Here is a 23,392-nt window from a genome sequence, read left to right as displayed (position 1 = left end):
TAGGCACATTGGCTTGAACTTGGCTTGAATAGTGTCTCGTATTACAGCCCTTTCCCCTTGAAGTGATTGGGACTGAAGCATTGTGACAGAAACAGCTACACATGTATATATGACATGGTGCCATGAGAAAAGGGAAAACAACACTCACTGGAACACCATGACCCCTTCAAACTCAATAGTGGAGTAAAACAGGAACTGTCGTATATATGTCAAATTTTCTATGGACTAATCTAGTCAGTTCCTTTTCTACACATTCTATAAAATTTAAGTCTTTGTTTTCTAGGTGGAACTTTTACCCAGGAGACTCTTGGGGGTGTTCAGATTGGGTCGAAATATTATAATATAACACTTCGGGAAAAAGAAGCAAGTTAAGATCCCAGCACTGGAGGTAATGATTCCAAACACCTCAACGGCTACCATGAACTTTCCCTGGGTGCTGAGATAGGCCGGGATGAAGGAGATCCAGATGCTCAAGAAGATCAACATGGAAAAAGTGATCCACTTGGCGTCATTGAAACTGTCTGGTAGGTTCCTGGCCAGAAAAGCAACTATAAAGCACACACAAGCCAGAAATGCCATATACCCAAGCATGGTCCACAACAAGACATCTAAACATTCATTACACTGAAAGATGATGACCTCAGCCTTTATCTTATAGTTCTTCTCAGGAAACGGAGGACAAAACAGAATCCAGGAGACACAGATGAAAACCTGTATGCAGGTACAGATTACAATGACTACAGATGGCACTTTTGGTCCTAGCCACTTTTGCATATTGCTTCCAGGTTTAGTTGCCCGGAAAGCTACGATAACCATCAGAGTTTTAGCGAAAATACAAGAAACACAAGCGACAAAGACAACTCCGAAAGCTGCTTGACGTAATAGACAGGTTAATCTTCTAGGTTGTCCGATAAAGAGTAGAGAGCAGAGGAAACTCAAGAACAGGGAGGCGAGGAGGCTGAAGCTAAGGTCGCTGTTATTGGCTTTAACGATAGCGGTGTCTTTGTACTTGACAAATATATACAAGACTCCAAGGCTGGTCAAGGAGAAGAAGATGGCAGTAGAAGTTAAGGTTAAGCCAAGTGGTTCCCAGTATGATAAAAACTCAATGTCTTTGGGAAGGCAAATGGTTTGTTGGCATTGGGCAAAGTCTCGTCAGCACATGGGAAACAGTTGCTTGAATCTAAGAAACAAAAAACACAACATATAAGTGAAATTTGAGGGGAAAAAACATGAAATTCTTGGCCTTAATATAACAATAATAATATAAATATCTTGATTTTCAGATGTGTTTATTACAAGGTGGGATGTGGGTAAGAAGAGTAGGTGACCAACTAGGGCACCATTGAAGGGAACAAATGATGGGGGGCCATTATGTCAGATAAATAAAGGTGCCCATACACTTTACACTAGACAAATCGGAAAACTTTAGTATAAAACGTATGGGCACCTTTATGGCGACCTTGAGACCAAAAGATGATGGAGGAGGAGTGCGATGGATTCTCACTGACGCACTCTTTGTTCTTCATGCCAAAAGCCGATGCAAGAGCAGTCTGGTGGTGGATCACCTCTCCTTTCTCCATAGGGAGCACGTGAACATTGGTTCTTGCCAAACATTCTTTTGTGGTGGAGGGATAGTAGAGAAAACTGTTGGCTGAACAATAATTCGGCTGATATTTTTTGAAGGTGTATAGGCACCTTAAGTGTGCTAGGGATTGGCAAATATAGCTCAGAAAAAATCCCCAAATTCCCTTGTAAAGTTGTGTATGATGTCCTTAGGTCTCCTAGACTTGAAATGTTTAACGCTAGTAGCAGTCACCGTCATGTTAAGAGATTCATCTGAAACAAATTGCATTCACTAAATTTCAAAAAATTTGGGAAATCAATTCCTTTATCTTTAGTCAATAGTGTACCTGTTTGGTTGGATATTTCACCCTCTGAACAAGGAACACAGTCATAGCAGCACATCGGTTGTCCCTCTTGAGCAGCTTTCCGGAATCCAGGGGAGCAGCTTTCACTGCACACTGAGCGGGGAACCTAGAGATATTAGATAGAAGGTTATGTAAAGAACTTAGAGTGTTCTGCTTATTATGTTGTCTTCTCTTGCATTTAGAAAATTCTACCTCATTGCCCCCAGTGATCCATCGGATGGCTGTGAAATTGATGCTCAACTCCGTTTCTTCACCTTGACCTAATCTGTATCGTCCGACTGTCACAAATTTAATAACACCATCTGCGTTCCTGTGCCAGTTTAGAAGGTCATAGTCAGTTGGGGGTTCTCCATTGGCATCGAAGAACATCTCTTCTCCCATTCGATTTCGGAAATAAACACGCTTCAGGTGGTGGAAAACCTAGGGGATCAAAACGTTCCATATTTCTAAGACTAGAAGATAACTTTAACTTTAAAATTAACTTACATTCTTTCTATGTATATATCTATCTATCTTTTTTATGTTTCACCACAGTTAAATTACAAAAAGTTTTCAATACAAAAATGGCTTTGTATCACTGTGTTGTGACCCCTGTACTACTTTTGTATTGTCTTGTAATGTTAGATCTGTGATTTATTACTTCTGCCTGCCTATAGCAAGCTGTAATAATAGTGTCAGGAATGTGCAGTAGCCTGGTGTGAACTGGGCCTGCTTTTAACTCTTGTGTGACACACCCGCTTGCTTCTCAGCTTCCGGCAAGACAGGAGTTACACTGAGCTCTGCCAGACTCGATTGCTGCAGCTGAGCAAGTCCTTTGATTGACCGGATTGTCCGGAACCTTGAGGATCAGAGCGCCGGTCCAATGGGGATCTGAACTGGGCCCTTGATCCTCATAAAAGAAAGCTGAGCCAGTCCTTCTCTGCTGGTTATTAAGGTTCATTCCCTGATCCCAGCTCCCCCTGTCTATTCCTGTGATCCCTGTACCTATCCCACTTGACCTTTGACTATCCGTTTGCTTACCGACTTTGTACTGCATTGCAGTTTGATTCTGACCTTGCTTGTTTGACTATCCGCTATTGTGTTTGTTTGTCTGTCTTGTTCTGTGTGCACGTATCTAGTACAGGGAACGTCTTCGCGATTGTCCGTGGCTGCCTAGGTCTAATTGAGGCAAGTAGGTAGGGACAGTGGGTGGGTTCAGATTAAGGGCCCACTGTCTTGTCTTGTTTTCACCTCCCTGTCCTGACAGATAGATCTTACATGGCAGTCATGGAGGCCTTCAGAAGACAACTGATCTACATGTCCTCATTGTGTTGTAGGGAAACCTATCAGACATCCCTCATCCCTATCATCCCTCGATGCCACAGTCATCACTGATTACCACATTTAGGGGTAAATTAACAAGAACTAGGTAGACAGTCGCAGTCGGTGACCGCTAGCTTCTAAGCCTACTCCATACTTCCCCAACAAACATCTTTCATGGTGGTAAGGTCTTTAATAAGTTAAAAAAAAACAGCATCATAAACTTTACCTGCCATGGCTTTATGTTGGTCAGATCTCCACAATTTTTATAAGTGGGAGACTCCTGGTCAAGAGCACATTGGTAGATAAGATTGTGGATGGCATAAGCTACTGAGTATACTGCATTGTATATTAGATATTGGGTCCTGAAGTCAAAGTTATTGTTGTCATACTTGCTGTTCACGAATGATTTCAGTCTTTCCTCACCCGTGCACCACACAGTCTCGTTGTCTCCGCTAGACCCCCCATTTGGCCATCGACAGCCCACAACTGACTCCCAGAAATCCCTTACGAATATATCTTGAGGGAGTAAAGCAGATGCTCGAAGTCCCAGAAGAAATTCTTTAAAGCCTAACATGTTAACTTCATGCAGTTTGAAGCCCATGGCTCCTACCAATAAATGGCTGTATCTCGGGATAGACAACATTGGTGAGGTTAACCAGCCGCTACTCGCAAGCCAGATTCTCCCCGCATCATTTCTCTTTATAAGTAATTCCATCAGCTGGTTTATCTGAGGGTCCCGAGAGAACAGTATAATGACCTTCGCAGAGGACTGAACAATAATGTTTGCTATGGTTTGAAGTTTGGCAACGGAAGTTCCTTGCCCGAATGTCTCATGGTAAGCAATGCACACACCCAACTTCTGCAGTTCCTCTTTAAGGATTTGCGATCCCTGAATTCCATAGTCATTATTGAGGGACAACAACCCAACCCACTTCCAGCCCATGAAGAAGACCAGTTTGGCCAAGGATTTTGATTGCTTATCATCACTGGGAATAGTACGGAAAAAAGATGGGTATAAGAAGCGATCACTCAGTGAGCTTACAGATGCGCCATAGCTGACCTGGAAACATAAGAGTTAAAAATATGTAAAATTTTATTCAGAATCTAATGTGTGGATTAAAAAGGCATTAAAAAGGCATTAAGTCCTTAAATAGATATTCCAGTGCTACTAGAGTTGGGGGGGGGGGGGAATAGAAAAATAACATACTCACCTAGTCCTGCTACTTCCCCAGCTACTGCCCACCTCCATCTGGTCCCCTGATCTCTTTTCTTGATTCTGAGAGAAGTGCACAGGAGCTGTACCTACCACCTCAACCAATCACTGGCCACAGTGGTGTCTCATCAGTAAATGGCTAAGCCAGAAGGTACTGATCCCAAACACTCATCTTGAAACAGGAAAAAAGGAGGAAGATCGGGGTCTAGACATATGTAAACAGGAAGGAGCGGAAGGGAACTAGGGGTAGGTAAGTATGATTTTTTATATACTGTATATATTTCTCCTCATCCCCAATGGGTTAATTGTTGGTCTGACATGTGGTCCACACCTGGGGATACCTGTAGACGCCCAATATTGTGGCCATTGCTATGGAGAGAAGAGATATTGGGTCACCGATGATGGCCAGAGGCACCTTCTTATTACACTGGTAGTTGGGAATGGGGTCATCTCCTCCTGTTAGAGCAATAAATGTCTCCCAGAGAGCCAGCGACATGTGTATACAGGTATCAAACATCTGGAAGCCGAGGGTGAGGTTAGGAAGCAAAAATGGATTGGTGTTTATCTCCTCAATGGCATAAACCATTGCTTGCAGCAAAGTGTAGGATACAGTGCTGTATCTGCAAGACAAAAAGGGGACATTAGATAGATAGATAGATAGATAGATAGATAGGAGATAGATAGATAGATAGATAGATAGATAGATAGATAGATAGATAGGAGATAGACAGATAGATAGATAGATAGATAGATAGATAGATAGATAGATAGATAGAAGATAGATAGATAGATAGATAGATAGGAGATAGATAGATAGATAGATAGATAGATAGATAGATAGATAGATAGACAGACAGATAGATAGATAGATAGATAGATAGATAGATAGATAGATAGATAATAGAAAGGACTCACGATTCGCAGGTAATATGATGGTCTCTCTGGGTAAATGAGTATACAGGATCTATGTATGATACATGCACTGGGAAATGTCCTCCAATAATAAGATCACCGTCCCTTGAAAATGCCGCCTCCTGTTTGCCGTGAAGACTACATGGAATAGATTGTCCAAATGAAACCAAAGACAAGAGGCCGCAAACACAGAATCCCAGCAACGTACTGAGAAGAAGCTCTAAGAAACACATCAGCATCTGAAAAAGTCAAAACTGAGGACTTTATATACTATCATTGTTTCGAATCGATCTGTCTATCTATCTATCTCCTATCTATCTATCTCCTATCTATCTATCTATCTATCTATCTATCTATCTATCTATCTATCTCCTATCTATCTCCTATCTATCTCCTATCTATCTATCTATCTATCTATCTATCTATCTATCTATCTATCTATCTCCTATCTATCTCCTATCTATCTATCTATCTATCTATCTATCTTCTATCTATCTATCTATCTCCTATCTATTTATCTATCTATCTATCTATCTATCTATCTATCTCCTATCTATCTATCTCCTATCTATCTATCTCCTATCTATCTATCTATCTATCTATCTATCTATCTATCTATCTATCTATCTATCTCCTATCTATCTATCTATCTATCTAGTAGGGACTAGGGTAGTAGCTGCAGTCCTAGTACAGGTGCATTGGGTGCCTGCAGAAAAGTCTTGACCAATGACTTTCTTGTTAGCTGCTGTTCACAAAGTCTATCTCGGCGGACTTTGTGAACAGTCTCCTAAAGTGCAGCACACAAAAAACGTGATGTTTCAACGTCCTCTCATCGTCATTTTCAGCGTAGCATTTTTTGTGTGCTGCACTTTTTCTTTTATATTTGATTTTTTGATGGAATAAATTGCACCTGCTTTCACTGAATTAGCAGTGCTGCCGACTATATGTGGAGACAGGTAAAAAAGGGAAATTACTGTGAATTTTATATGTTTGATCATTTTAAAAAGAGTATTATTATTATTATTATTATTATTATTATTATTATTTTTCCTTTCCTTTTACATGTATAGTATTGGTGTATTTTATATAATACAATGAATGTCCCTCGTCCTGTCTCTTACCGCTATGGAGTGAGGTCTGCTCCTGGTAGGTTCCTGGATGTCACTTGTATAAGGAGCCGTATATATATATATATATATATTTGGAGAGACGCCTTTTGGTGACGGCTTTGGCCTCTGGGGCAGCAGTTATAATTGTACATAATCTCACAATCCTCATAAGATGGAAAGTATAATAATAGTTTAATGGAAAATCTAAATATACGTTTCGGGATAGGAACTTGTTTGTTTGCCGCCATTTAGATTATAAAGTATCCAGAAAAAAAATATATACCCAAGAAAAATTAAAAAAATATTGAGTGAAAGATATTGATATGTTGACTGTTTTCACCAAGGGCTGATCCCCCTAATGCAGGTTGAGTCCATCACACATCATTGTACCGGGACGGGTGGGTCAGGTCCTTCAATCACCGGTGGCCGAATGATCATTCAGTTATCTCTCATGTTCGGCCCCCATCCTCCCCATATACAGGAACGTTTGTCAAGTCGGCATGCGTGTGCCCTGGAAGGCGGGGCGCACATGCCGGCAAGGAGAGGACACACCAGGAGCAGGGAGAGTTGAGGTGTCTTGAGGAGCTGAGCCCCAGCATGCGGGCTATGGTGTCCACAGAGAACCTAAGGCACCCCCTGGCACGGGTTGCCACCACGGACATGACAGTACCCCCCCCCCTTTCACTCCCCCCCTTTTCTTGCCTGTAGAAACCCTGATTACGGTCCAGGATATTGGTCTCGGGCTCCCAGGATCATTCCAGTCCACTAAAAAGAACCATTTTCCCCTAACTGTCTTTATAGCCAGGGTGCAGGGGCGTAACTAGAAATGGCTGGGCCCCATACCCAAAATTTTGATTGCCCCCCCCCCCTTCCCAACTGACCACTAAGCTGTCAAGTCTAGTCATAACTGCAGGCACTCATCAGGAGTGCTTGCAGAACCCCGGAGGCCCCCTTGGCCATCTGGTGCTCCAAATCATGACAGCTCAGGGGGCTCAGCGTACTGCAAGAGCAGGCAATGGGGCCTTCTGATGTGGTGGGCCCCACAGCAGCCTCTTTGGTTGCTACAGTGGTAGTTACGCCCCTGCCAGGATGTCCCTAACAGTGCTGCGGAATCTGTTGGCGCTATATAAATAAAAATTATTATTAACAGTGTAAATGTCAGAGGTGACCGCTTGGGCAGCAGGAGAAATGGATTTACTTGAAGTGCGATTGAGAATCACCGGCTTTAGGGTGGAAACATGGAAGGAGTTCGGGATTGGCATGGTGGATGGCAGTGTTCATAGGCAACAAGGTTGATGCGTTTCAGCACCGTAAATAGTCCAAGAAACCGTAGGCTCAACTTGTAGCTTGTAATTTTTAGATGAACATATTTGGCAGAAAACAAGACTTTGTCACTAGGAACAAAAGTTGTGGAAGGTCTCCTCTTCTTGTCTGCCTGGGACTTTATCTGACCAGATGCATGCATTAGAGATTGACGCCACAGACGTAAAGTCCTTGACCAGCTTGCCCACTGCTGGTCCCTCGGAGGATGTAGACGAAGATGACGATGTCATCCATAGACAATAATCAATGGAGATGCTCCTGCAGAGCCCGAGCCCAGAAGGTTGTAGGAGAATTCTACCTGACGTCGAGAACAAAGTGCCCGCCAAAACCTGGAGACAAACTGAGATTCACAATCAGAAACAATATGCTGTGGCCGTCCATGCAGCCAGAAGATGTGCTGGGGGAAAAGACAAGCAAGGCGAAGAGTAAAAGGCAAACTGGGAAGGGGTAAAAAACGGGACATTTTAGAAAAACGGTCTGTGAGCACCCAAATGGTGGTGGAGGAAGGTCGGTGACTAAGTCATTAGCTACATGCACCCAAGGGGGATCTGGAATAAGCAAAGGCTGGAGCAGACTGGCTGGTGTTAAGCAAAAGACTCATTTTGGGCACAGATGGTGCAGGAGGCCATGTAGTCCTTTACAAGCATTAAAGGGGAACTACCAGCAGGTTAGAAAAATCTAACCTGCCGATAGCCCCCAATTGCACACAGGGCACTGAGAATGAAGGTAAGTCTCTTAGCACCATCCTCGGCACCACTTCTGTGCTGTTAGTAGTTTAATGGTCCGGAGCATGTTAGGAGCACCGTCCTGCCACCAGAGCGCTGATACGGCCCGCCCCCTGCATTGATGATGATTAGATGGAGCAGGCAGGCCAGGGGTGGATCCAAGCTCTGGGGGCAGCGCAGTGCTCCTAATGGTGCTCTGGATAGAGCATTAAACTGCTAACAGTAGTGACAGAGCCGAGGATGAAGGATGAAGGACACTAAGTGTGGCAGGGAGCGGAGCAGACTTTAAAGCCAGCAGCCTGGTGAGCAGATTGCCGATAGGAATAAAGCAATTTGCATCATTCCTACTGTAAATTCGTTCAACTGATAAGTACTGGTAGACTGGAGATTACAAATCTATATAACTTTCTCAAACCAGTTGTATTCAAAGAAAAACATTTTTGCCGGAGTACCCCTTTAACCCTTTGACGACCCATGATGTATCTCATACGTCATGGCGCTATTAGGGGATTTCAAAGAGGAGCCGTGACCCCACTTTGAACCACCGTGATCCCCGCTGCTTTCTGCAGCCTGAGACCGCGGCTATTAGCGGGCGCTGCAGATCGCTGTGCCTGCTAATAAGGACATTCAAATGCAGCTGTAAAACATGACAGCTGCATTTAAATGCCCTCCATAGCCTCTCCATGGTGGTCTAATGGGATCAAGGAGGGGGAATCCCTTCTCCTTACCCGGCCGGGCCTCACTGTCGGAATGACGCTGATCCTCGGCTTGGTATTCTATAGATGTGGTCTGTAGCAGAACAAAGTAATAGAGCACCAATGCAATAGATCAGTGCTCTATTATATACACAGCATTGATCTCAATGGGAGATCAGTGCTGTGTATATAGAAGTCCCTCAGGGGGCTTAAAATTAATGTGAAATTTTTTTTTTTTTTTTTTTTAAGTGTTTTTATTAAAAAAAAAATCCCTTCCTCTAATAAAAGTCCAAATCACCCCCTTTTTCCTATTTAAAAAAATAAAAATAAATAAAAAATAAACATGTTTCGTATCGCCGCGTGCGTAATCGCCCAAACTATTAAGTTATCCCATTCCTTATCTCGCACAGTAAACGGCATAAGCGCAAAAAAAAATCCAAAGTGCTAAATTGTGCATTTATGGTTGCATATACGCAAACAAGGTACCGATAGAAAGTACAGATCATGGCACAACAAATGACACCTTACATGGCCCCACAGACCAAAGGATAAAAGCGTTATAAGCCTGGTCATAGAGTGATTTTAAGGAACATTTAGTTTTTTTAAAAGATTAAAATTTTTCAAAAGCCATCAAATAAAATAAAAGTTATGCAAGTAACAAATCGTTGTAATCGTAACAACTTGAGGAACATGTACAACAAGTCAGTTTTACCATAGGGCAGATGGCGTAAACACAACCACCACCACCCCAAATTTAAAAAAATTGCATTTTATTTTCAATTTCACTGCGCATATAATTTTTTTCACGGTTTCACAGCTAGTTTTTATACAAAAATTCGAAAACGAAAGTGCAAAAATGAAAATTGGCTTAGACCTTGAGACTATGTTCACACTACGTATATTTCAGGCAGTATTTGGTCCTCATGTCAGGTCCTCATAGCAACCAAAACCAGAAGTGGATTGAAAACAAGGAAAGGCTCTGTTCACATAATGATGTACGTAGTGTGAACCCAGCCTAAGGGGTAAAGAAAATGTCAGAATCTTAGTGTAACTGGGATTTTATTAAAAAGTTTTTCCATGCAAAGACACCTATAGAAAGCACCTCTGGGGCCGCACCTATCTGACTGGGCATGGGGATGTCTCTTTTCAATCATGTCCCCATAAAGATTTCTCCACTGCTCCTTAGGCAGAAAACATATAAGACATCAGGCATTGTGGTCACATGATTATGTCACCTGATCAAATGGACGGGGAAAAAAATAATCCCTAAAAAGCCCCATTTTCCTAAGAATAAAAGTGGTCCCCAATCCATAAGGGATAGTTAGAGGTGGCTGTTGCGTGACGCCTTAAAGAAAGTGCAGTACCAACTTCTACCTCTAGATGGCACTGCTGCTAATATTTTCGAATTGTTTTAATTCTTTCTATGGAACAGATGATTCCAGAAGCAGATCTCTTTTCTATCAGAGTCCAGAGACTAGCTCTACTACAAACCTCAAAGTTCTTTTATTCCAATATGCTAAATCTACAGGGATTGAGGAAGGTGAACATGGTAGGGTTCAGATATGGGTAACGACCAATGGTACTCAGGGGTGCCTCCGACTTCAGGTACCCTAAAAGGTATTCCCCTCTGATGGTGTTATCCCCTATTCCCCTTGATTGTCGTTGGCTGCCCCTATGGTCGGTAACCTTCGGGGGAGTTAAGGGTCGCTTGGGCACTTGTCACGGTAGCCTGGAGTGGTAGTAGACCCACCCCGAGTTGTTGGTACCGCCACTCACAGAAAGAGGAGATAACCCAAGTATTGGATCGTGTGTAGGTGCAGGCGCTAACAGAGTAGACCAGAGTCCTGTGTGTTTTAGTAAAAAATATAATACTTTACTGTGGAATTAATCAGAATCAACAGTACACGTGATGAAAACAGTGCAAATCTTGACATATAACGTTGGTGCTGACAGTGAGGTAGAATCGGTGCTTGCAGTAAAAGGTGCTTTGTAGAGAGAGAGAGGAGTTGCCAGAGGAGCCCTGCCCAAAGTAGTAAATGTGCTCTGTCAGAATAAGTGTAGAGAGAGAGGAGATAAGAAGATACTCATATTTACGGATGCCTATACTGGCTCTGAACCACCTTATGACCCCTAGTTGCGGGATACCCGTCCTAGGTGGGTAATACAAGCCCCAGTCGCCAGTTATTTGGGTGTATGTAGCAGATTTCCAAGGTCTCCCAGTCGTCCTGCAGTGCGCAGTAGGATACATAGGCCTTTTAATGGTAGCTTTGTTCTACTGGGGTCAATTCCTCGTGCTTCAGGTAACTGGCCTGCATGTATTAGAGAGGTTCCTGTCAGGGGTCCTAGCCAAAGCAAGGCCCTGGCTTAACTTCGGTAGGAGATTGGTTTGTTTGCTTCTTGTCATACTGAATACAATATTCAGACTGCACACTTCCTTCCACCAAAACTAAATGCTTTAACAGGGGCTAAACTAACCCTCCTGTGAGTGGTGGGGCTAAGTGTGTGTGTGAGAGAGAGAGAGAGAGAGAAGAAGAAGAGATAGGACAGAAGAGAACTCGGACCTGAGATTGGTCAGCATATAACACATGGTACAAACAATTCAATCCTTCCACTCCTTCAACTGGGCAACAGATTAAGCAGAAACAGTAGTGACACCTAGAGGGGAAAACACAAGATAGCGCCATCTAGTGACCACTACACCATGCTGTTACTATAACAACTTTATCAACCGCTTATAGTAATACTCTCTTTGGGACCTTTAGGACCCTCCAAGCATAGGGACTCAAAATCCAATAAAGTCTTTGCACCTACTGACCCCCATTCTCACCCCCATCACCACTACCTATGTGGCCTCTGGTCGTGTTTTACATTGGTCCAACTCAATAAATCTTATTTAAATTTCAGAAATGTTTGAAATGCTTTGAGGACCTTCCTGCCGCTATTATAGCAGTATATAATATTATAGTAGGATGAGAAGCCGGGGAGCCTGTGTTACTATGTGTAGCAGCAGCCGCTGCCGTATAATTATAGACCTGGATACAACATTGATGATATAACAGGTGAATAGTTACCTGTTCATTATATCATATAAACCTCCTAATCATTTATAATTATATACACAGAAACTGCAGGGACATCCCTCTAACCTGCTGAGAGTTTCCCTTTAAGACCTACAAGGAGTTTCTAGCTTCCACATCTATAAGCATTTAGTGATCAGTGACAACATTGTTGGCCCCATCCAAGGAGGCTCCGATAAATACGTAACTGATGGGGAAATCCAGATATCTTATTTCCTGATCTGCAGCATCACCGTGATGGGTCATTTTCTTTAAAAAGGGTTTTCTGGTGGAATTATGATTTACTTAGTATAGAACATCAGGGGGGTCTCACTCCTAGGACCCAACTATTCAGCCTATCTATCTATCTATCTCCTATCTATCTATCTATCTATCTATCTATCTATCTCCTATCTATCTATCTATCTATCTATCTATCTATCTATCTATCTATCTCCTATCTATCTATCTATCTATCTATCTCCTATCTATCTATCTCCTATCTATCTATCTTCTATCTATCTCCTATCTATCTATCTATCTATCTATCTATCTATCTCCTATCTATCTATCTATCTATCTATCTATTATCTATCTATGTCCTATCTATCTATCTCCTATCTATCTATCTATCTATCTCCTACCTATCTATCTCCTATCTATCTATCTCCTATCTATCTATCTATCTATCTATCTATCTATCTATCTATCTATCTCCTACCTATCTATCTCCTATCTATCTATCTATCTATCTATCTATCTCCTATCTATCTCCTATCTATCTATCTCCTATCTATCTATCTATCTATCTATCTCCTACCTATCTATCTCCTATCTATCTATCTATCTATCTATCTATTATCTATCTCCTATCTATCTATTATCTATCTATCTATCTATCTATCTATCTATCTATTATCTATCTCCTATCTATCTATCTATCATCTATCTATTATCTATCTCCTATCTATCTCCTATCTATCTATCTATCTATTATCTATCTATTATCTATCTCCTATCTATCTATCTATCTATCTATCTATCTATCTATCTCCTATCTATCTATCTATCTATCTATCTCCTGTCTATCTATCTATCTATCTATCTATCTATCTATCTATCTACCTACCTATCTATATCTATCTATCTCCTATCTATCTCCTATCTATCTATCTCCTATCTATCTCCTATCTATCTATCTATCTATCTATCTCCTATCTATCTATCTATCTATCTATCTATCTATCTATCTCCTATCTATCTATCTCCTATCTATCTATCTCCTATCTATCTATCTATCTATCTATCTCCTATCTACCTATCTATCTCTATCTCCTATCTATCTATCTATCTATCTATCTATCTATCTCCTATCTATCTATCTCCTATCTATCTATTATCTATCTATCTCCTATCTATCTATCTATCTATCTATCTATCTATCTCCTGTCTATCTATCTATCTATTATCTATCTATCTATCTATCTCCTATCTATCTATCTATTATCTATCTCCTATCTATCTATCTATCTATCTATCTATCTATCTATCTATCTATCTATCTCCTATCTCCTATCTATCTCCTATCTATCTATCTATCTATCTCCTGTCTATCTATCTATCTATTATCTATCTATCTATCTATCTCCTATCTATCTATCTATTATCTATCTCCTATCTATCTATCTATCTATCTATCTATCTATCTATCTCCTATCTATCTATGTCCTGTCTATCTATCTATTATCTATCTATCTATCTATCTATCTATCTATCTATCTATCTCCTATCTATCTATCTATCTATCTATCTATCTATCTATCTATCTCCTATCTATCTATCTATCTATCTATCTATCTATCTATCTCCTATCTATCTATCTATCTATCTCCTATCTATCTATCTATCTCCTATCTATCTCCTATCTATCTATCTATCTATCTCCTATCTAACTATCTATCTATCTATCTATCTATCTACATATCTATCTATCTATCTCCTATCTATCTATCTATCTATCTATCTATCTATCTATCTATTATCTATCTATCTCCTATCTATCTATCTATCTATCTATCTCCTATCTATCTATCTATCTATCTAGATATATTGAATCTTGGAGCGGCACCACCTTTTCCACGGTGTGTTGGGTGCCAGCGGATAGCCGAGAAAAGGGACTTGACGATTTTACACTCATGTTAAATGAGGTTGACGAGACAATTAAGTTTACATGTACACGTGACGAGACCAGAATTAATTTCTTGGATGTCCAAATGACTCTTGATGGTAATAGGTTGAAAACTACGTTATTCTCTAAACCCACTGACTGTAATAATATCTTACAGTATAAGAGTTGTCACCCGAGGAGAATGATTAGATCATTACCTAAGAGTCAGATGATAAGAGCCAGAAGGATTGTGGATGAACCCGAGGACTTGGAATTAACCCTAAACCAAATGAGCAGACAGTTTAGTGAGAGAGGTTATCCTAGACAGCTCATAGATAACTGTAAATCTTGTGTGGAAGGAATGGACAGAGACACATTATTAAATAATACACAAAAAAGTGAGAAACCACCACGTATACCCTTTGTGTCCACATATACTCACTTATCACCAAAAATTGGACAAATTATAAACAGACATTGGTCCATAATCAAACGTAGTTTTCCTAAGATAATAGAGTTTCAAACTCCGCCCCTTTTATCTTACAGACGAGGTACAAACTTTCGTGACAAACTAGTTAAAACAGATGTATCTAACAAGAAAAAAGATACTCAGAGTTATCTTACACAACGCAGACTGGGTTGCTTTCCGTGCCTGGGATGCGTTAGTTGTAGATACATGGTGAAGGGCTCCGTTTTCATACATCCTAAGACAAAAATGGAATACAAGATCAACCATTTTCTTTCCTGCAGATCGGACTATGTCATCTATATTTTATGGTGCCCATGCAACAGGATTTATGTGGGAGAAACAACAGGTGAATTTAGAGTTAGATTCACCCAACACAGGTATAGCATCAGGAGTAAAAAGATGGATCTCCCGGTGTGAAAGCACTTTACTGAAGTGGGACATCGGGAGAGCGACCTGAAATTCATGATTGTGGATAGGGTCGAGATGCCTGCGAGAGGAGGAGACAGGCAATTACATTTAAAGAGACGTGAACTACAGTGGATTTTTAAAACTGATGCACTTACCCCAAACGGTTTAAACGTTGAGTATAAGACCCTAAAACATATGATTAGATAGGAACTGCCAATAGTATGTTTTCTTTTCTGTGGTGTCTCATGGTGTAAAGTGTTATAACAACTAAAAGATCTTCTTGACACTAACCTGTACTTTATGTTTTAGATAATATTATTTATGAAAGATGGATTGCGGCGGGCTGGCTCACTACCCATGGAAACTTTAGCAAGAACCAAGGCATGCATGATAACATTTACCAGTGGATTTTTCCAAATAATACAGCCACTATTCAGAAGCGGCGTTTTTCGGCTGCGATATCTTTCGAGGAAGCAATACACGGGAGGAGGCCTGGAGAGGTCACAGAACGGAGGGAGGAGGCGGCTCCGGGGAAGGTATAAACCCGTGGTGAGGCCATACTCCCTATCTGTCCTCAGTACCGTGAAATGTCTTTCCTTAGATCTGTTAGTGACTGTTCATACATTATGCATTTTTTTGTAGTTAGGAACAGGGGAATAGACAGCTTGAACTAGCGAGATCGCGGTACCGTACACTAATGTGTACTGGGGTGATGTGATCCCACATAGAGCTGTCTGAAGTACCTTGCTCCCAGGATACTACTGCTCCTAACATGCATATTTGCTCTTACACCTGATGGGTGTGAACATGTATTCTTGTCAACACTCTGCTGCCGAGGTTCCTGACTTAATTGGGTGTGAGCCGCAACCGTTACAATCAACATATACTGGATACAACTATTGGACTTTATGTATGACTCGCCGTCTGGCTCGAGCTTATTATGTTTTTATCACTTTCACTATACACTTGTACAAGAAATATTGTACCTTAACACATCAATGGAATTTCTTTAACAAAAGCTTTGTTTGTCAATTAATTGTCACGTGCACTTGTGCACCTATCACTGTTGTAGATTGATCTACTCACCTGTATAAGAGGATCTGATGTATGTAGTGTGGTCACGCTTGAAAAAGACGACGGAGGTCGTTGAAACGTCGCTATTTGACACTTTGCTGTGCTGTTTCACCATGGAATAAATCACATTTTTTGACTATTCTGGAGTGCCGTGGAGATTCTTGTCATATATCTATCTATCTATCTATCTATCTATCTATCTATCTATCTATTATCTATCTCCTATCTATCTATCTATCTATCTATCTCCTATCTATCTATCTATCTATCTATCTATCTCCTATCTATCTATCTATCTCCTATCTATCTATCTATCTATCTCCTATCTATCTATCTATCTATCTATCTATCTATCTATTATCTATCTCCTATCTATCTATCTATCTATCTATCTATCTATCTCCTATCTATCTCATCTATCTATCTATCTACTATCTATCTATCTATCTATCTATCTCCTATCTATCTCCTATCTATCTCCTATCTATCTATCTATCTCCTATCTATTATCTATCTATCTATCTATCTCCTATCTATCTATCTCCTATCTATCTATCTATCTATCTATCTATCTATCTATCTATCTATTATCTATCTATCTATCTATCTATCTATCTATCTATCTCCTATCTATCTATCTATCTATCTACTATCTATCTATCTATCTATACATCTATCTCCTATCTATCTATCTATCTATCTATCTATCTCCTATCTATCTATCTATCTATCTATCTATCTATCTATCTATCTATCTATCTCCTATCTATCTATCTCCTATCTATTATCTATCTATCTATCTATCTCCTATCTATCTATCTATCTATCTATCTATCTATCTATCTATCTATCTATCTATCCATCTATCTCCTATCTATCTATCTATCTATCTATTATCTATCCATCTATCTATCTATTATCTATCTATCTCCTATCTATCTATCTATCTATCTATCTATCTATCTATCTATGCTCTGGGCTCTATCTAAATCCTAACCCCCCCCCCCCTTTTTTTTATATGGGAAATGTTTGAGATTCTCCAAGGATCTTCCCGCCTGTATTATAGCAGTATAATATTATAGTAGGATGAGAAGCCGGGGGGCCTATGTTACTATGTGTAGAAGCAGCCGCTGCCGTATAATTATAGACCTGGATACATTGATGTATATAACAGGTGAATAGCTACCCGTTCATTATATCATATAAACCTCCTAATCATTTATAATTATATACACAGCCGAAGCTAAGAAGCCGGGAAGGGATTATTACTGTATGAAGAAAGCAACACACTGTACTATACCCGGTATCTATCATACACAGCGCTGAGTCTGGGGTCCCTGGGTGGGGCTGGAGGGGGGCAAATAATAAGTAATTCCTAATGTAATCTATAGAAATAAATAAAACATGAGGGCCATGTACTATAGGGACCCTACATAGGGGACTATCTACCAAAGGGGGGATTACACAGGAGGCCATCTTCCAAAGTGGGGACTACACAGGGGGCCATCTACCAAAGGGGGGACTACACAGGGGGCCATCTCCCAAAGTAGGGAGTACACTGGGGTTCATCTACCAAAGGGGAACTACACAGGAGGGGGCCATCTTCCAAAAGGGGACTACACAGGAGGGGTCAATCTACTATAGGGGGACTACACACAGGGCCATGTACTAAAGGGGGACTATACTGGAGGCCATCTACAAAAGGGGGGACTAAACAGGGGAAAATTTACTGAAGGGGGACTACACATGGGACCATCTACTATAGTAGACTGCACAGTGGGCCATCTATCTCCTGTTTATAAGTGGCAAAGTGCCCCCTTGGATAACGCCAACAATGCCATCACTTATCACAAAATTTTTATAGATGTGAAACCTAAAAAATCCTTATAGATCTTGAAGGAAACCTGTCTTTTACTTTTATGTTGTCATTGGGGTGGTAAGGAGCAGATTAAATGTACTCAGGGCCCTGCGCTGTCCACCCATCTTGGGCCCCCTCCGCAGACACACTGACTTGGGACCCTAGAGCGATGGGCTGGCTCGCATCCTTCTATAGTTGATGGCCCCCAGTGTAGTTCCGCTATAGCAGATGGCTCCCTCCTGTGTAGTCCCCCTTTGGTAGATTGCTTTAAGTGTAGTCCCTCTTTAGTAGATGACCCCCATTGTAGTCCCTACTTTAGTAGATGGCCCCCTGTGTAGTCTACATATAGTAGATGGCCTCTTGTGTGGTCCCCCCTTTTGTTGAGGGCCCCTTGTGTAGTCCTCCCTTGGTACATGGTCCCCTGTGTAAACTTCCTATAGTAGATGGCCCTGAGTGTAGTCCTCTTTAGTATATGGCCTCAGTGTAGTCTCTTTAGTAGTTGGCCCCCAGTGTAGCCTGTCGTAGATGACCCCCTCCTGTATTTTCTCCCTATTGTAGATGGTCCCCTTCTTTGTTGTCCCCCTTTACTAGATGGCTATCTGTGTAGTCCCCATTTAGTAAATGGCCTCCTGTGTAGTGCCCCTTTGGTAGATGGCTCCCTGTGTAGTGGCCCTATAGTACAGGTCCCCTGTGTAGTCCCCCCATAGTAGGTGGCCCCCAGTGCAGTTCAACTTTAGTAGATGGCCCCCTATTTAGTTGCCCTATAGTAGACGGCCAACTGTGTAGCCCCCCATAGTAGGTGACCCCCTGTGTAGTCCCCCTTTAGTAGATGGTCGCATGTGTAGTCCCCCTATAGTAGTTGTCCCCCAGGGTATTCCCCAGCTCCCAGTGTAGCCCCCATTGATTAGATGGCTCTGAGTGAAGGCCCCTTTTGTAGTAGATATCCCGCAGTGTAGTCCCTCTATAGTAGATGGCCCTCTCCTGTGTAGTCCCCCTTTAGTACATGTTCTCCTGTGTTGTCCCCCTATAGTAGCTGGCACCAAGTGTAGTCCCCCTATAGTAGATGGACCTCTGTGTAGTTTCCCCATAGTAAATGGCCCCAAGTGTAGTCCCCCTATAATAGATGGACCTAATTGTAGTCCCCCTATAGCAGATGGACCCCCTCTGTAGTGCCCCCTTTAGTAGATACCCCTCTCCTGTGTAGTCCCCCTTTAGTAAATTGCCCACTGTGCAGTCCTCCCTTTAGTAAATGACCCCTGTGTAGTCTCCCTGTAGTAGATAGCCCCTGTGTAGTCCACAATAGTAGATGGTTCCCTGTGTAATCACCCATTAGTAAATGTTCCCCTGTGTAGTCCCCCTTTAGTAGATTGCCCTCTCATGTGTAGTGCCCCTTTTGTTACATGGCCCCCTGTGTAGTCCCCTTAGGTAAATGGCCCCCAGTGTAGTCCCCCCTTTGCTAGAGTGCCCTCTGTGTAGTCCCCCTTTGATAGATGGCCCCCTGTGTAGTCCCCCTTTGGTAGATGGCCCTCTGTATATTCCCCCCTTTGGTAGATGGACCCCTATGTAGGCTCCCTATAGTACATTGCCCTCATGATTTTTTTTTCAATACATAAATCAATACATATATTCAAAACATAGGAAATGCAAATTATTTGCACCCCTCCCCCCCCGCCCCCAGCCAGGGACCTATCTCCTATCAATCTATTGTCTATCTATCTATTATCTATCTATCTATCTATCTATCTATCTCCTATCTATCTATCTCCTATCTATCTATCTATCTATCTATCTATCTATCTATCTATCTCCTATCTATCTATCTATCTCCTATCTATCTATCTCCTATCTATCTATCTATCTATCTATCTCTCCTGTATGTTTCCCACTTGTTTTGCTGATGACATTCCCTCTTACAGCTCTGGTCTGGGTCGGCCTGTGTCCCTGGGCTCATTATTCGCAGTGCACACAGCTGACATACTGTATAGCAGATCTCTAGCTGTATACCCGCTGGGGAGCTCACACATCAGGCTACAACATGTCTCACCAAATGAAATAATTGCACAGATTATCCTGCGCCTGACACCCCCGACTCGCCCTTTGCACGCGTTTCACAATTCCCATTGCTATTTAGAGAGAAGCAAAGCAAATTAAACAATCTGCTCTTTGCACAAGTAGAAAAGAAAATCTCATAGAGAATAACTTAACCCCTTCACCTCACCTGTGAGTGATAAACACAGAGTGTGCATAGTGCGGAAGCCTCTAGAACATATGATTTATTCCACACTGCTCTATACATTAAAATGTAGTGAATTTACGTATTTTATTGAATTTTCGGAATAAAAAACAATACAAATTGTTATAACTAGAGATGAGCGAACCGAGTTCGGGTTTGAGTCGATCCAAACCCGAACGTTCGGTATTTGATTAGCTGGGGCTGCTGAACTTGGATAAAGCTCTAAGGTTGTCTGGAAAACATAGATACAGCCAATGACTATATCCATGATTACCACATAGCCTTAGGGCTTTATCCAAGTTCAGCAGCCACCGCTAATCAAATACCGAAAGTTCGGGTTCGGATCGACTTGAGCATGCTCCAGGTTCGCTCATCTCTACTTATAAACAATATAAAAGTATGGGAACCCCTGATTTGGAATATTTTACCCAATAAAAACCCATAAACCTCAGTATTTATCTTTAAAAAAAAAAAATCCTGCAATTTTCAAGATTGGCCTGCAAGTCCTTAAAGGGAGAAATTCCCTATAAAGGGGTATTCCGGCCCGGGGGTATTTTTAAGCTATAGCCGGGGCGGGGGTGGTTATGGACGGCGGAGGTCACTTACCTCCCCGGTTCCAGCGCCGGATCCCGGATCGTGCCAACCGGTACACTTGTCCCGCAGCCGCTTCTGGGTGTGAGCTGCGGCATGAGACGTGACGTCCGCCGTCCATAATTACCCCCTCCCCGGCCATAGCTTAAAAATACCCCCGGGCCGGAGTACCCCTTTAAGAGTCTGTAGGTACTAGTCTTGAAAATACTCTGAAAATACTCGAATACTTCGAGAACAATAATGACAGACATTGGAAATCTATATAACACACCCCCTTCCCATCTATCGGCGGAGGGTTTGGAGGCCGCCATAAACCTTAGAGAGTCTGACCACAATTGTGATTTTGGTCAACTTTGGTGTGAAGCATATGGGCACCTTAAACAGAGCAGACCCTAGAGCATAAATAGAGACCCTAAACAAGGCCTCTTAAATTGAAACCTAACCCTAAGAGCATCCCCCCCCCAACTAAACTTAGACAGCAGACACCCTAAACTATGCAATGCTTTTCAAATAGGGTTCTAGGGTCTGCAATGCGTTAGTAGTTACTAATGGTCTGTAGTTACTCTGGTTGGACAGTAGTACTCACCTCCCTGATCCCCTGTTGCTCCCCCAGCCACACTTCTCTGGAGCTCCAGTGATAATACAGCCGGACAACATGTGACTGATACAACCAATCATATGTGTCCACATCAATGAGGTCACAAATTTAACCAGTGACTGGCTGCAGGAGTCACATGTTGTTCTGACATCGTGATCGGACATGGTGGAGGACATGGGAGGCAGAAGCAAGGGAGTAACAAGATTAGTATGACTTTGTAAAAAAAAAAATATTTAAAGGGGTACTCCAGCGTGGGGGCGCTTTTTCGCTGGGACGAGGTGGCCGAGGGAAAAGATGTCCACTCACCTCCCCGGTGCCAGCGCATGGCGGCGCTCCGGTGCCCGATTCCCGGCCGCTTCTTGATGTTGGACGCGGGCCCGAGATGTGACGTTTCAGGTCCGCTCAGCCACTCAGTGAAGGAGGCGGGATCCGTGTCAAGTTCACTCAGATCCCGCCTCCTTCACTGAGTGGTTGAGTGGACCTGAGACGTCACATCTCGGGCCCGCGTCAGACATCAGGAAGCGCCTGGGAACCGGGCGCCAGAGCGTCGCAATGCGGGACCCACCGCTGGAATCGGGGAGGTGAGTGGACGTCTTTTCCCTCGGCCACCTCCTCCCCAGTCCCAGCGAAAAAGTGCCCCCCCCCCCCCGCTGGAGAACCCCTTTAAAAAACTTGAGGTTGGACCACCACTTTGACTAAGATTAGGCCCCATAGACTAGACCACTAAACATTGGCAGAGCCAAACCTCCCAAACAACTCCGGACTAGAACACTAACCTAATGCAGAGCCCAGAACCTCTAAATTAACCCTGTCCCCAAACCAGGAGCCTTAAAGGGGCGGTGTCAGAAGTGTTCCACTGTTTGCCTCTCTGACCTGTGACCCTGTGGTTGCCAGGCAACAGTGCAGACACTTTCCCACAACCCCCCTTGCTTGCCTGTGAAGTATAAAAGAAACTGCCAGTACTAATCAGACAGATCATGTGACTGGGATTGAACTGAGCATGTGCGACCCAAGAAAATGGATGCCTAGCAGGCCGTTACCAAGGACAACAAATTAGGAAACTAAGCAGCACATGGGGGGATTAGTGAGTTGATATTTCTCAAACCATACATTATAGGAAATGCTTGTAAATTTGATTTGTTTTATTAACCATAATGCATTAGTATAGACCGAGTTTTCCAAGTTTTCTTTAAATAAATTAGAAACCATATCCTCTAAGTAAATACAGAGAAGACCCCCTAAAAATGCAAATGCCAGATCAGAACCAAGAAATAAGTACGGGGGTATCGGCTATCCTGAATAAATCCGCATCCAAGACTAGACTCCCTACAGACCCAGGCCAGATTAGTTAAACTAAGGCAGATCTTCGGGTGCCCATACATCTTAAGTCAGCCCAAGCTGGGTTCAATCAACAGTAAAGGGTGTATGGGGTCTCCCGATCTGCGCTGACAGGTGATGGCAGGACAGTGAAGGGGCAGGCATGCTGGATTTTTGTTACTTGACCCTATTGTTCTCAGAGGGATAATCCGGAGCCAAAGTTGTCTGGCTTCTCTCCCCATAAGGCCCCATACATAAGTACAGACCCCAAACCAGACTCAGCTGATACTCATCTCCCTCTATTCCTGCTGTGTCGGACAAGGTCCTGGGGTCCTGGTGTCAGTAACTACACAAAGCAAAGAAGGAGACAAGTACAGAGATGAGGATTCAGTCAAGAAGCGGGAAGTTATG

General features: G+C 42.3%; 1 pseudogene; it reads right to left on the bottom strand.

Moving 5' to 3' along the window:
• Nucleotides 1–247: 247 nt before the first annotated feature.
• On the bottom strand, nt 248–22,502 carry LOC138802654 (extracellular calcium-sensing receptor-like; annotated as a pseudogene).
• Between the last annotated feature and the right edge of the window lie 890 nt (nt 22,503–23,392).

Source organism: Dendropsophus ebraccatus, chromosome 1 (assembly GCF_027789765.1).
Source record: "Dendropsophus ebraccatus isolate aDenEbr1 chromosome 1, aDenEbr1.pat, whole genome shotgun sequence".
Taxonomy (NCBI): Eukaryota; Metazoa; Chordata; class Amphibia; order Anura; family Hylidae; genus Dendropsophus; species Dendropsophus ebraccatus.
Note: the sequence above shows the minus strand (reverse complement) of the source record. Positions and strands in the feature narration are given on the sequence as shown.